Source organism: Spinacia oleracea, chromosome 3, assembly GCF_020520425.1.
Source record: "Spinacia oleracea cultivar Varoflay chromosome 3, BTI_SOV_V1, whole genome shotgun sequence".
Classification (NCBI taxonomy): domain Eukaryota; kingdom Viridiplantae; phylum Streptophyta; class Magnoliopsida; order Caryophyllales; family Amaranthaceae; genus Spinacia; species Spinacia oleracea.
In genome coordinates, this window is record NC_079489.1 from 111,166,684 (window position 1) to 111,181,342 (window position 14,659).

Genomic DNA, 14,659 nt, shown 5'->3' on the forward strand with positions numbered 1-14,659 from the left:
TATTGGTCCTAAAGGGGCAAGGTACACAAATAATTGTGAGTACATGTTAGTTTTGGTGAAACTCAACGATATAAGTAAGGAGTCCTTTTATGTCGTGGCAAAATCGATAGGTTTACCTAATAAGTTCTTAGACGTACCTATCAACCAAGAATAGTTTCTAGACTATTAGCAAAAGGCTTTTGCTTACCTAAGATGTTTTAGGATTAAGTCGACAAACTGTGCTTAGTTCTTCAATGATTTTAGGATCTTGGAATCATTTTATTCACACCTGCCGGAACACATAACTTGAATAAAATGCTTAATAAACATTGAATTATGCATGTATGCTAGAATTTAAGTTTATTAAGAGAAACTGTGAATGGTTATTTATTTGTTTATTCTTTTCAATTGTAGTTTTTAATATGGCAAACAACAATTCATTCAACATTCGATCAATTCTCGAAAAGGATAAGTTGAACGGGAAAAACTTCCTTGACTGGCAGAGGAACTTGCAAATAGTTCTTATGCAGGAAGAAAAGGAGTATGTCCTAGATGAGGCGATGCCCGAAGCCGCAGGCGACGGGGTCACTCAGGCAGCCCTCAATCGTTGGATTGATGCCAACAAGGATGTGAAATGTCTAATGCTCGCCACCATGAGTGCGGATCTGCAGAAAACGTTCATCAACTCAGATGCTTTCACAATCATCAGTGAGTTGAAGAACATGTTCCAAGATCTGGCTCGAGTCGAAAGATTCGAGACTCATAGGCAAATTCTTGAGACCAAGCTTAAGAAAGGCGAGCCCGTAAGTCCACATGTTCTCAAAATGATTGGACTCATTGAGAATATGAGTCGTCTGGATCAGCAATTTTCTCAGGAAATGGCTATAGACACCATCCTCCATTCTCTTCATAGCGGGTATGATCAGTTCAAACTGAACTACAGTATGAATAGTCTGGACAAAACGCTCACTGAGCTTCACGGTATGCTGAAGACCGCTGAAAAGACGCTCAAAAGTGATAAGCAGGATGTGCTTATGGTGCGTGGGGGCAAGTTCAAGAAATCTGGAAAGAAGAGGAATGCTAAGAAAGTGGCAACAAGGCCAGCCCAACTAAGCAAACTGGCGACAAATCTGTAAAGAGGAAGGTCAGTCAACCCACTTCTGAATCCGAATGCTTCTACTGCAAGAAGAAGGGGCATTGGAAGAGAGATTGCTTGAAGCTAAAGGAAGATCAGAAGAACGGAACAGTCGTTCCATCTTCAGGTATTTTCGTTATAGACTGTATACTTGCTAATTCAACTTCTTGGGTATTAGATACAGGTTTTGGCTCACACTTATGTTCCAATCCACAGGGACTAAGAAGAAGTAGAAAGTTAAGCAAGGGTGAAGTCGACCTACGAGTGGGAAATGGAGCACGGATTGCTGCATTAGCTGTAGGAACTTACTATTTGTCGTTGCCCTCCGGGCTAGTTTTGGAACTGGAAGAATGTTTCCATGTTCCAAGTCTTACTAAAAACATCATTTCAGTTTCTTGCTTAGATGCTAAGGGATTTTCCTTTTTAATAAAAGACAATAGTTGTTCGTTTTATTTTAAAGAGATGTTTTATGGATCTGCTAGATTAGTCAATGGACTTTATTTATTAGATCACGACAAACAAGTATATAACATAAATACCAAAAAGGCCAAAAAGGATGATTCAGATCTCACCTATCTGTGGCATTGTCGATTAGGCCATATAAACTTGAAACGCTTAGAAAGACTTCAAAAGGAAGGAATTCTATAACCATTTGACTTAGAGGATTATGGTAAATGCGAATCATGTTTACTTGGCAAAATGACAAAGCAACCTTTCTCTAAAGTTGGAGAAAGAGCAAATGAACTATTGGGTTTAATCCATACAGATGTATGTGGACCAATGAGTACAAATGCTAGAGGTGGTTTCAGCTACTTTATCACTTTCACTGATGACTTCAGTAGATATGGTTATGTCTACCTAATGAAGCATAAGTCTGAATCCTTTGACAAATTCAAGGAATTTCAGAGTGAAGTAGAGAATCAATTAGGCAAGAAGATTAAGGCACTGCGGTCTGATAGAGGCGGTGAATATCTGAGCTATGAATTTGATGACCATCTGAAAGAATGTGGAATTCTATCAGAATTGACTCCTCCAGGAACACCACAATGGAACGGTGTGTCGGAACGGAGGAACAGAACCTTGCTAGACATGGTCAGGTCAATGATGGGTCAGGCCGAACTTCCACTAGAATTTTGGGGACATGCACTAAATACAGCTGCACTCACTATAAATAGAGCTCCGTCTAAAGCTGTCGAAAAGACTCCATACGAATTATGGTTTGGAAAGCCTCCAAATGTGTCTTTCCTTAAGATTTGGGGATGTGAAGTATACGTCAAACGATTAATTTCACACAAACTTCATCCAAAATCTGACAAATGTATCCTTGTGGGCTATCCAAAGGAAACAAAGGGGTATTACTTCTACAATACATCTGAGAACAAGGTGTTTGTTGCTCGAGATGGTGTCTTTTTGGAGAAAGATCACATTTCCAAAATGACAAGTGGGAGAAAAGTAGACCTCGAAGAAATTCGAGTCGAACAACAAACTCTAGAGAATGCTCAAGATGACATTCAGGATGAAACTCAGAGATCTTTAGAAGAATCTGGTGAGAATCATGGTCAATCTAGAAATGTTACCCCGCGTAGATCGCAAAGGTATAGATCTCAATCGGAAAGGTACTTAGGTATTTTGACGAACGAGAGCTATGACGTTCTATTACTTGAAAGTGATGAACCTGCGACTTACAAACAAGCTATGACGAGCCCTAGCTCCAAGCAATGGCAAGAAGCCATGCAATCTGAATTAGACTCCATGTGTGAAAACCAAGTATGGGATTTGGTCGATTTGCCAGATGGCTACCAAGCCATTGGAAGCAAATGGGTTTTCAAACTGAAAAAGGACAAGGATGGGAAACTTGAAGTTTTCAAAGCTAGATTGGTTGCAAAAGGTTACAGGCAAGTCCACGGTGTGGATTACGATGAAACCTTTTCACCAGTTGCAATGCTAAAGTCTATTCGGATAATATTAGCAATCGTTGCATATTACGATTACGAAATATGGCAGATGGATGTCAAAACTGCTTTCTTAAACGGCGTTTTAACAGAAACTGTGTTTATGACACAGCCTGAAGGTTTTGAGGATCCAAAGAATGCTAAAAAGGTATGCAAGCTAAAGAAGTCAATCTACGGATTGAAGCAGGCATCCAGGAGCTGGAATATACGTTTTGATGAAGCAGTCAGTGACTTTGGTTTCATCAAGAACGCAGACGAATCTTGTGTATACAAGAAGGTCAGTGGGAGCAAAATTGATTTCCTAGTATTGTATGTCGACGACATATTACTTATCGGAAATGACATTCCTATGTTGAACTCTGTCAAGATTTGGCTTGGGAAATGTTTTTCGATGAAAGATCTAGGAGAAGCACAGTACATATTGGGCATCAAGATTTACAGAGATAGATCTAAAAGGATGATTGGACTTAGTCAAAGCACTTATATCAATAAGGTGCTTGATAGGTTCAAGATGGCGGACTCCAAGCGAGGCTACCTACCCATGTCTCATGGAATGACTCTAAGCAAGACTCAGTGCCCAAAAACACTTGATGAGCGTAGACGAATGAATGGGATTCCATATGCATCATTGATTGGTTCAATAATGTATGCTATGATATGTACACGCCCGGATGTTGCGTACGCACTCAGTGCTACGAGCAGATACCAGTCAGACCCAGGAGAGGCGCATTGGACTGCTGTCAAGAACATTCTGAAGTACCTGAAAAGGCACAAAGATGACTTCCTGGTCTATGGTGGAGATGATGAATTAATTGTTAAAGGCTATACGGACGCAAGTTTCCAAACTGACAAAGATGATTTCAGATCACAGTCTGGGTTTGTCTTCTGCCTTAACGGAGGAGCAGTAAGCTGGAAAAGTGCTAAGCAAAGCACCATTGCGAATTCTACAACTGAAGCGGAGTACATTGCTGCACATGAAGCAGCAAAAGAAGCTATATGGCTAAGGAAGTTCATAGGAGAACTTGGTGTAGTCCCCTCCATTAAAGGACCAATAGCCCTGTATTGTGACAATAACGGAGCTATTGCACAGGCAAAGGAGCCTAGACACCACCAGAGAGTCAAGCATGTACTTCGTAGATTTCACCTTCTACGAGAGTTCGTTGAAAGAAAAGAAGTCGAGATAAGCAAAATTGGAACTGATGACAACATATTAGATCCATTGACTAAACCTCTGCCGCAGGCGAAGCACAACTCGCACACTGCAGCTATGGGAATCAAGCATATTGGAGAATGGCTTTGATATCCCTGTTTAATGTTTTAAAGTTTTAGAGTTTAAATCTTTGTAAAACATTATTGGTTAATCATTCACAACAAATGAAAAGAATTCATTTTTCCATTTAATTTGTGGTTTATTAAATGATGAGTCCCTTCAATTTGACGATATATTCAAGATAGACTGTCAGGACCAGTCCTGTGACTAAGAAATGTCTATCAAGTGAACTTGAATGTCAAAGGTTGAAAATGGTCCCTGGTCGGAGTTTTCTATAAAATTGGACGCATAGAAAACGTTAGACGATTAGAATGCAAGATGACTAGTAGTTTTGTTTCTTGAACTATGTGGACATGGCAATGTCATAATCATTTGCATATATACTTACTTTGGGAAGACTAGTATCGGACAAGACCTATGAAACTTTACTGTAAGAGATGAAAATCTGTCATAAGTAAATTTCATTAAAATTATTAGACACTAAATCCTCAATGCCTGAGTGATTTGAAATTACTTGTTTGAGAACTGGTTGCTTTGACGTTGACCAACCGTCGCACCGTAAAAGGAGGCTATAAAGGCAATGCTCAGGTAATTACCTATCAAACGAAGTCTAATCTCAAGATCACAAGATTGGGATTGTCCTCCCATAAATCGGGATGAGATGCTTAAAAGTTGTACAAGCCCACTCGGAGAGCTAGAAACTGTGAAATGCATGGCCGTGCTCGGATGAATCATAGGCTATGATTATCTGTTTATTTGATCAGTTGAACTCTGAAACCGAGAAACACCTCTGGACATAATAAGGATGACAACTCTTACCTTATGTTCAAGAGCAAGCATCGAGCGACAAAGGAATTAGGAAATGCACACTTGTCCCTAAGGACAAGTGGGAGACTGAAGGAAATAATTCCCTTGGTCCAAGTATGCATTCAATGATAAGTCTAATATATGCGGTTCAGTATTAATTAAACAAGTTAATAATTCAGTGAGATCAAGTGAGCTGAATGCCTAGCTAGAGGCCGCTTCAGTTCAAGTGGAATTAATGATATTAATCCACAGCTTACTCTTGACTGAACCCGTAGGGTCACACAAATAGTACGTAAATGGATCAAGTATTTAATGGCATTAAATACTCCATCTATGGATATTCGGAATAGGCGGATCTTGGTTTCAGTGGGAGCTGAGATCGTCACAGGCAAGAAATGAATACTCCGGAAACGATGATATTGCCGGAAACGGAAATATGGATCGTATCGGAAATATAAATATTATCCAAGTCGTAGATGTTGCCGGAAACGGAAACATGGTACGTATCGGAAAATATTATCGGAAATGGAAATATTGCCGGAATCGGAAATATTGCCGGAAACGGAAATATTGTCAGAATCGGAAATATTATCGGAATCGGAAAATAGTTCCGGAAACGGAAATATTAAATATTTGTTCGAAACGGAAATTAATTCCGGAATCGGAAATATTAAATATTGTTCGTATCGGAAATGAATTCCGGAATCGAGAATTTAATCGGAAGCGCATCGTACGAATTAGCATCGGACGAGGCCTGCCAGACGAAGGCCCAGCACGAAGCCGGGCCATCGCCCAGCAAGCCAAGCGCAACAACCACACGCCAAGCATACGACCAGGCCCAGCGCAAAAACCAGGCCCAGCCGAAGATTGGGCGCGCGCGCGGGGCTGCGACGAGTGGGCTGGCGCTGTGCGTGGGCCGCAAGGCCTGCGTGCGGTGCTAGCGTATTACTCGAAGTGTGTTACTCGAATCCTAAGGCTACCGGGATTTGTCATATGATTAAATCTAATCCTAAAAGATTTAGTTTATTTAATTAGAGTCCTAATAGGATTATAATTAAATAAATTAGTATCCTAATAGGATTCCAAATCCTTTTCCATAACTCTATAAATAGGTGCCTAGGGTCACATATTTACAACGAGTTTTCAAGTATTCAAAGTGAGTTTTTGAGAGAAAAATTCAGTCACACATTTGCCTAAAAGTGCCGAAAATAATAGTACCTTAAGGGCGATTCTAGTTGGTCAATCTTAAGGCGGATCCGGACGTGCTGTGGACTATCTACGGAGGGACGACACTTGGAGTCCTAAAGACTTGTTCTTGTTCGGTTCGGGCGCAGCTAGGGAAGGCATGCAACAAAGAGTATGCATCTAAACTATGTTAAATGATTATGTGTAAATAATATGTATTCCTGGCTTTATGGTTTTTCCGCATGATTTATGAATTGTCATATGTATCATAACCTAACAGCCAGGCCGTCGCCCAGCGAGCCAACGTGCACCATCGCACGCCAAGCCTCGACCAGGTCCAGCGCAAGGCCAGGCCCAGCCAAGGCCTTGGGCGCGCACGCGAGAGCACAGCAGTGGGCCGAGCGTTGTGCGCCTAGCGTGGGCCGCAAGGCTTGCGCGGGTGTACGGTGCTCGTGCAATGCTTGTGCGGGAATCCTGAAGCAATCGGGATTCGAAGTGTGATTAAATCCTAAAACTATTAGATAATGATTATTTAATTAGAGTCCTAGTAGGGTTATAATTAAATAAATTAGTATCCTAATAGGATTCCAAAACCCTTTCCATAACTCTATAAATAGGTGCCTAGGGTCACATATTTACATAGATTATTCAAGTATTCAAAGTGAGTTTTTGAGAGAAAATTCAGACACATTCCTTGACTAAAAGTGCCGAAAATCTTTAGTACCTTAAGGGCGATTCTAGTTGGTCAATCTTAAGGCGGATCCGGACGTGCTGTGGACTATCTACGGAGGGACGACACTTGGAGTCCTAAAGACTTGTTCTTGTTCGGTTCGGGCGCAGCTAGGAAAGGCACGCAACAAAGAGTATGCATCTAAACTATGCTATATGATTATGTGTAAATAATATGTATTCCTGGCTAAATGGTTTTTCCGCATGATTTATGAATTGTCATATGTATCATAACCTAACATATATATATACCAATAATAATTATAATAATAATAATTATTATTATAATAAGGACAAATTATTTTTTACCATGCCTAAAAAATCGAATAATTGTTTTTTACCACCTAAGTAACTAAAATTTATATTTTACCACCTAAAAGAAATTAAAATTTGTGTTTTACCACCTAAAAATGGAAAAAAATAGATGAACTGTTACGTGGAGGGCGACAATAACGATAATATATCGAATATTTTTTCTTTTCCCATGATTTCATGTATTTAACTCCCTTTTCTTCCCCTACTTTATTCTTTATATGAATTCACATGATTTTTTCTCTCATTAATTCACAAAATAAATAAATTCAATGGAAATGAAGAGAGGAGCTAAGGGTGAAGGAGTTAAAGAAAATCTCATAGGGAATGTATAAAATTGGATGGAACGTAATTGAAATTGAATTAGTAAGCCCCACATAACGATTTCATCTTTTTTTTTCCATTTTCAGGTGGTAAAAAACAGGTTTTAATTATTTTAGGTGGTAAAATACAAGTTTTAGTTGTTTAGGTGGTCAAATTTTTTTTTTTGATTTTTTTAGGTGGTAAAAACAATTTATCCTAATAATAATATTAATAATAATAATTATAGTAATAATAATTGGTTTAATAATACTAACAATAATAATAAATAAATAATAGCAATAATATATATATATATATATATATATATATATATATATATATAAGAGGCATATTTGCTGAAATATTAGAGCGCCACTGTAATACCTCGTATTTTTATAATAATTATAAATATATTTTATTATATTTATAAAGCATTTTATGATTTTAAGAATTTATTCCGCATTTAAATTTTATTTAAATGTATTTTAATTAATTAGAATATTTATTATTTGAATTAATTACAAAACGAATTTAATTTTCGACTCGGGAAATTTAATGGGTCGCAAGTAATTTTAAAAGTTTGGGTTTTTAAATAAAAGTCCAACTCGTTTTATTAATCGAGCCCAATCAAAAGAATTTAATTCTAAGCTTAAGGCTATCCCAATCATTTAAATGCTAAGCCCAATGTCAAATTTCCAAGCCTAGCCCACTACGGATATGAGAGCCTATAAATCGGACTCTCCTCATTAATGATCCCCTTGTTTTTCATTAAGCCTTTCCTCTCTTGCTTGCCCCACACTCTTCCTCTCCTCTCCCCGTTTTGCCGGCTCCTCACCCGCACCGCACAACACTCGCATGCTCGTGCCCTTGTTGCTCGCCCATCGCCTTCCCTCATCGCCCACACTCTCTCTTGCCCTCGCTGTGCTGTTGTGCGCTGCTGCTTCTCTCGCCCAGCCACACGCGCACACCTTTGGCCCTCACTCTCTCTCGCGCCCAGCGCGATGTGCCTTGCTCGTCGCCCCTTGTCCCGCGCGCTGTGCCTGCTCGTTGCCCCTCTGCCGCGCGTGCACACACGAAGTGTGTGTGTGTGTGTGTGTGTGTGTGTGTGTGTGTTGTTTTGTTTCGTTTGTTCAATTCTTTCGCCCAATCACATTAATTCGTGGCTAATCTGTGCTATAGGCCGGATTGGTACATTTCCCTTCTTCCTTACCAATTCTATTTCAATTGCGTATTTTAAATTATATTACTATTATTGTTTTGTGATACGGTTATGGATGAAAGTGATAGTCTTATGCTAGCAATTGGAACCATAACTGATTTGGGTTCAATGGCTCATTTTGTGTGCATGGTGACTTGGATTGAGTGAGCTCGTTATATGGTCCTTATTATCAAGGTGGTACGTTAATCAAACTGGTCCGTTTAATCACATTGGTCCGCTTGTTTAAACAGATTGTACGCACTTATTATTTTAAATTGCTTTGGTTAAAGTCGGTTTAATAAAGGGATATTTGTTTAAATCCCCAATTTAAATTCAGTCATTACTTAGCTTTGATTATTGCTGTTTGTAAGGAGAGTTTTAAGCCTTTGTAACCTCCAATTTAGTGACTGAATTATGAGGCTTTAGAGCTTGTAACTGCCAGTTTTAAAGGCTCTTAAATGGCTCTTAATTAGTCGTTTAAAGCTCTTGTAGCTGTTGGTTTTTGGCTATTTATAGTCAGCTTCTTGATTGGAATAAACAACCAACCGGATGATTAAAACACTTGTTTGTTACATTTCGAATTATAGTTTATAATTCAGCCTTTTTCTTTGTTTTGGACGCGTTTCCTATTCAAAGAACTGATTGTGAGTCAATAGGTCTTGTCTTGCATTCACGATCAACGAGTTAAAGGTCTAGCTTGTTAATCAACTATCCTTGTTTATACAACGAGTTTTTAAACTCGTATCATTAGTGGTATCAGAGCTGTTGTTCGTGTGATCCGCCCAAAAAAAAAAGGAAAAAAAAAAAGAGTTGTTGTTCGTAATTCTTACAAACTGAAATATGGATTTTGATGATCCTGACTTTCTACAACATCTCCAAGAAGCCTTGAAGAACGTTAGGGATGGGGGGTATCGTAGGCCTCCTAGGCGTGATCTACGGGCTATGGATGAATTCAAAGTCACCGAACTTCCTGAATTTGTTGGTGGAACAGATCCGGAAGCCTATTTGGAGTGGGAGCGCAAAATAGAGAGAATGTTCGATTTCAAGGACATTGATGATGAGAAGAGTTGCAAATATGCCATATTGAAGCTAGGACGAGGGGCTTCATTGTGGTTCGAGGGACTGAAATCCAAGAGAATACGTGAAGGGAAGGAGAAAATTACCTCTTGGGAGTCTTTGAAACGTAAGCTGCGTAAAAGGTATGTGCCAACAACTCATAGAATAACAACTTATCGTAAAATTGCCGAATTGAGGCAAGGAAAAATGAGTGTGGCTGGATATATTGATGAGTTTGAAAAGTTGTCCTTAATGGGAGAAATTGAGGAAATTGAGGAACAAAAACTGTCCAGATTTTTAAGGGGTCTAAATTATAATATTGCCAATACCGTAGACCTTTATCCATATTCTGATTTTGACACTCTTTGTGGACTTTGTTTAAAATTGGAAAATCAAGGGAAGGCAAAATATGGGGGAGGGTCTAGTATGGATGGTAAAGCCAAGTCTTGGGCTAAATCCGAACCTAGCTTGAAACCAAACACAACACCTAGTACAGTAGGTTCAAGTAATTCTACGGCTGCCCCTAAACTATCTAACCCAACCAAAGAAACAAGTCTGTCCAAGGTGCGTTGTTTTAAGTGTCAAGGGTTTGGGCATTATCAAAATGCGTGTCCAAATAAACGAGTAGTGACCTTGAGAGAAGCTGTTGAATGTCGTGAGGAGTTGTTTGAAGAGGAAAAGAGGTTGGGAGACGTATTTGTGTTTGATGAGAGTGGTGATGAGGAGGAAGAGGAAGGGTATGAGGCTCCAATTTATGACACAAATCTGGTTCTTAGAGCGCTACAAACTCAAATTTCACCTACTGATCTAGACCAACGAGATCAGTTGTTTCATACTAAATGTCTAGTGAAAGATAAGTGGTGTAGTGTAATTGTTGATGGGGGGAGTTGTACCAATGCTGCTTCTAGTGAAATGGTGTCAAAATTAGGCTTAATCACTACTGCCCATCCTAGGCCATACGCACTCCATTGGCTTGATGATGGTAATAGTGTAAAAGTGTCGAAGCAAGTAAGGGTTGGTTTGACTATGGGTTCGTATGTGGATGAAGTTCTTTGTGATGTTATTCCTATGGATGCTTGTCATATTTTGTTGGGTCGTCCTTGGCAGTTTGATAGGGACGTGATTCATAAAGGGAGAAGCAATGAGTATGAATTGAGAGACAAAGGCAAGAAAATTGTGCTAAAGCCTATGTCATCTCAAGCGGTTCGATCCATGAGTGTGAAACAAAAGAAAAAGACGAATCTCACCATGTTGGCTAGTGAACGAGAAATTGAGCAAGCTCTTGATCATGGAGAGTTGGTGTATTTGCTCGTGGCTAAGGAGAGTCCAATTGAAGGCCAAAATTGGAAAGAAGGCAGTCCCATTGCCGAATTGCAGTTTGAGTTCAAGGATGTATTTCCGGATGAATTACCACCAGGTTTGCCCCCTATTCGAGGTATTGAACATCAAATTGATCTTATTCCAGGAACTTCTTTGCCTAATAAGGCTGCCTATCGTTGCAATCCGGAGGAAACAAAGGAATTACAAAAGCAAATTGATGAACTTGTGAATCGAGGCTATGTTAGAGAAAGCTTGAGTCCATGTGCTGTTCCGGTGTTGCTTGTGCCTAAGAAAGATGGAACATGACGAATGTGTGTTGATAGTAGGGCTGTGAATAACATTACCATCAAGTATCGTTTTCCAATTCCGAGACTTGATGATATGTTAGATGAGCTCCATGGTTCGAAGTTGTTCTCAAAAATTGATTTGCGAAGTGGTTATCATCAGATTCGGATGCGTGAAGGAGATGAGTGGAAAACGGATTTCAAGACAAAACATGGTTTGTATGAGTGGACCGTCATGCCATTTGGTCTCACTAATGCTCCTAGTACGTTTATGAGGCTAATGAACGAAGTGCTTAAATCATTTTTGGGCAGATTCGTTGTGGTATATCTTGATGACATCTTGGTGTATAGTAGGAACGAAGAGGAGCATCTGATTCATTTGAGGGATGTTTTTGAAACACTTAGAGCTCAAAGACTCTATGGGAAGCTAGAGAAGTGTTCATTCCTTGTTGACAATGTTGTATTCTTGGGCTATGTGGTTTCGAAAGATGGAGTGTCCGTGGATCAGTCCAAGATCGAGGCTATCAAATCGTGGCCTAATCCTAAAACTATAAGTGAGGTGCGTTCATTTCATGGTCTTGCTTCATTTTATAGACGTTTCATTCGTGATTTCAGTACTATTACTAGTCCTATCACTAGTTGCTTGAAGAAAGGTGATTTTGTATGGGGAGAGGACGCTCAAAAGGCGTTTGATGTGATTAAAGAGCGTTTGTGTGCTGCTCCTATTTTGGCGCTGCCAGATTTCTCTCAACCTTTTGAGGTCGAGTGTGATGCTAGTGGAGTGGGATTGGTGCTGTTTTGATCCAAGGTAAGCGTCCCATAGCTTATTTTTCGGAAAAGTTAGGGGGTGCTCGTTTGAATTATTGCACTTATGATAAAGAGTTATATGCCATTGTTAGAGCTTTGGATCATTGGAGTCATTATTTGCGTTCTAGCCACTTTGTTTTGCATTCTGATCATGAATCTTTGAAGTATATTAATGGGCAACAAAAATTGAGCCCAAGGCATGCTAAATGGGTTGAGTTCTTGCAATCCTTTCATTTTTCTTCGAAATACAAAGATGGTAAAAGCAATGTGGTGGCTGATGCATTATCACGAAGGTACACTTTGCTTGCTACACTTGATGTTCGTTTGTTGGGGTTTGAGACCTTAAAAGATTATTATCATGATGATGGTGATTTTGGAGTTGCATTCGAGAAATGTGCAGTTGGTGCTTATGGGGAGTACATGTTGCAAGATGGGTTTCTTTTCAAAGGTAATCGCCTTTGTATTCCTAAGCATTCAATTCGTGAGTTACTAGTGCGTGAGGCTCATGGTGGAGGATTGGCTGGTCACTTTGGCATAGCCAAGACCTTGGAAATCTTGAGAGAACATTTCTTTTGGCCTAAAATGTTAGGTGATGTAACGAACATTGTGAATAAATGTGTGACTTGTCATATGGCCAAGAGTTCTTTCAAACCCGGTTTATACTCACCTTTGCCGGTTCCAGTTCGCCCTTAGGAAGATGTATCCATGGATTTTATAGTGGCTTTGCCTCGTACTCAAAGAGGTAAGGATGCTATTATGGTCGTGGTGGATAGATTTTCAAAAATGTCTCACTTCGTTGCTTTTCAAAAAACGGATGATGCTTGTAATGTGGCTGATTTGTATTATAAGGAGATTGTTCGTTTGCATGGAATTCCAAAGACTATTGTTTCTGATCGAGATTCCAAGTTCTTGAGTTACTTTTGGAATACATTGTGGAGAAAGGTGGGAACCAAGTTGTTGTTTAGCACTTCACATCACCCTCAAACTGATGGGCAAACAGAGGTGACAAATCGAACCTTGGGAACGCTATTGAGAGGGTTGGTAAGTAAAACGCAAAAGGATTGGGATGTCAAGCTTGCTCACGCTGAATTTGCTTATAATCGGTCTCCTACTTATGCTACTGGTCATTCTCCATTTGAGGTAGTATATGGGATTAATCCATACTTGCCCTTGGATTTAATTCCATTACCAAAAGATGAGTTGGTTCACAAGGATGCCGATGCTAAGTTGAAGTCTATGATGAAACTGCACCAACAAGTTCGTGAGCGAATTGAAGCTATTAATGCCTCTTATAAACAGAAATCAAATAAGAATCGCAAACCGAGGTTGTTTGAAGAAGGTGATTTGGTTTGGGTTCATTTAAGGAAAGAGCGTTTTCCAAGCAAAAGCAAGAACAAGCTTATGCCTAGGGCTGAAGGTCCTTACAAGGTGGTTGCACGTGTGAATGATAATGCTTACAAGATTGAGCTTCCGGGAGACTATGGTGTCCATGCTACTTTCAATGTAGGTGATCTTTCACCTTATCTTGATGATGATGGCCTTGCTGAATTGAGGTCAATTCCTTTTAAAGGGGGAGGGGATGATACGGTTATGGATGAAAGTGATAGTCTTATGCTAGCAATTGGAACCAAAACTGATTTGGGTTCAATGGCTCATTTTGTGTGCATGGTGACTTGGATTGAGTGAGCTCGTTATATGGTCCTTATTATCAAGGTGGTACGTTAATCAAACTGGTCCGTTTAATCACATTGGTCCGCTTGTGTTAAACAGATTGTACGCACTTATTATTTTAAATTGCTTTGGTTAAAGTCGGTTTAATAAAGGGATATTTGTTTAAATCCCCAATTTAAATTCAGTCATTACTTAGCTTTGATTATTGCTGTTTGTAAGGAGAGTTTTAAGCCTTTGTAACCTCCAATTTAGTGACTGAATTAGGAGGCTTTAGAGCTTGTAACTGCCAGTTTTAAAGGCTCTTAAATGGCTCTTAATTAGCCGTTTAAAGCTCTTGTAGCTGTTGGTTTTTGGCTATTTATAGTCAGCTTCTTGATTGGAATAAACAACCAACTGGATGATTAAAACACTTGTTTGTTACATTTCTAATTATAGTTTATAATTCAGCCTTTTTCTTTGTTTTGGACGCGTTTCCTATTCAAAGAACTGATTGTGAGTCAATAGGTCTTGTCTTGCATTCACGATCAACGAGTTAAAGGTCTAGCTTGTTAATCAACTATCCTTGTTTATACAACGAGTTTTTAAACTCGTATCATTTTGAATAATTAAAATGCCGGGAACCGTTTATGAACACCGTATTTGGAGGATTTA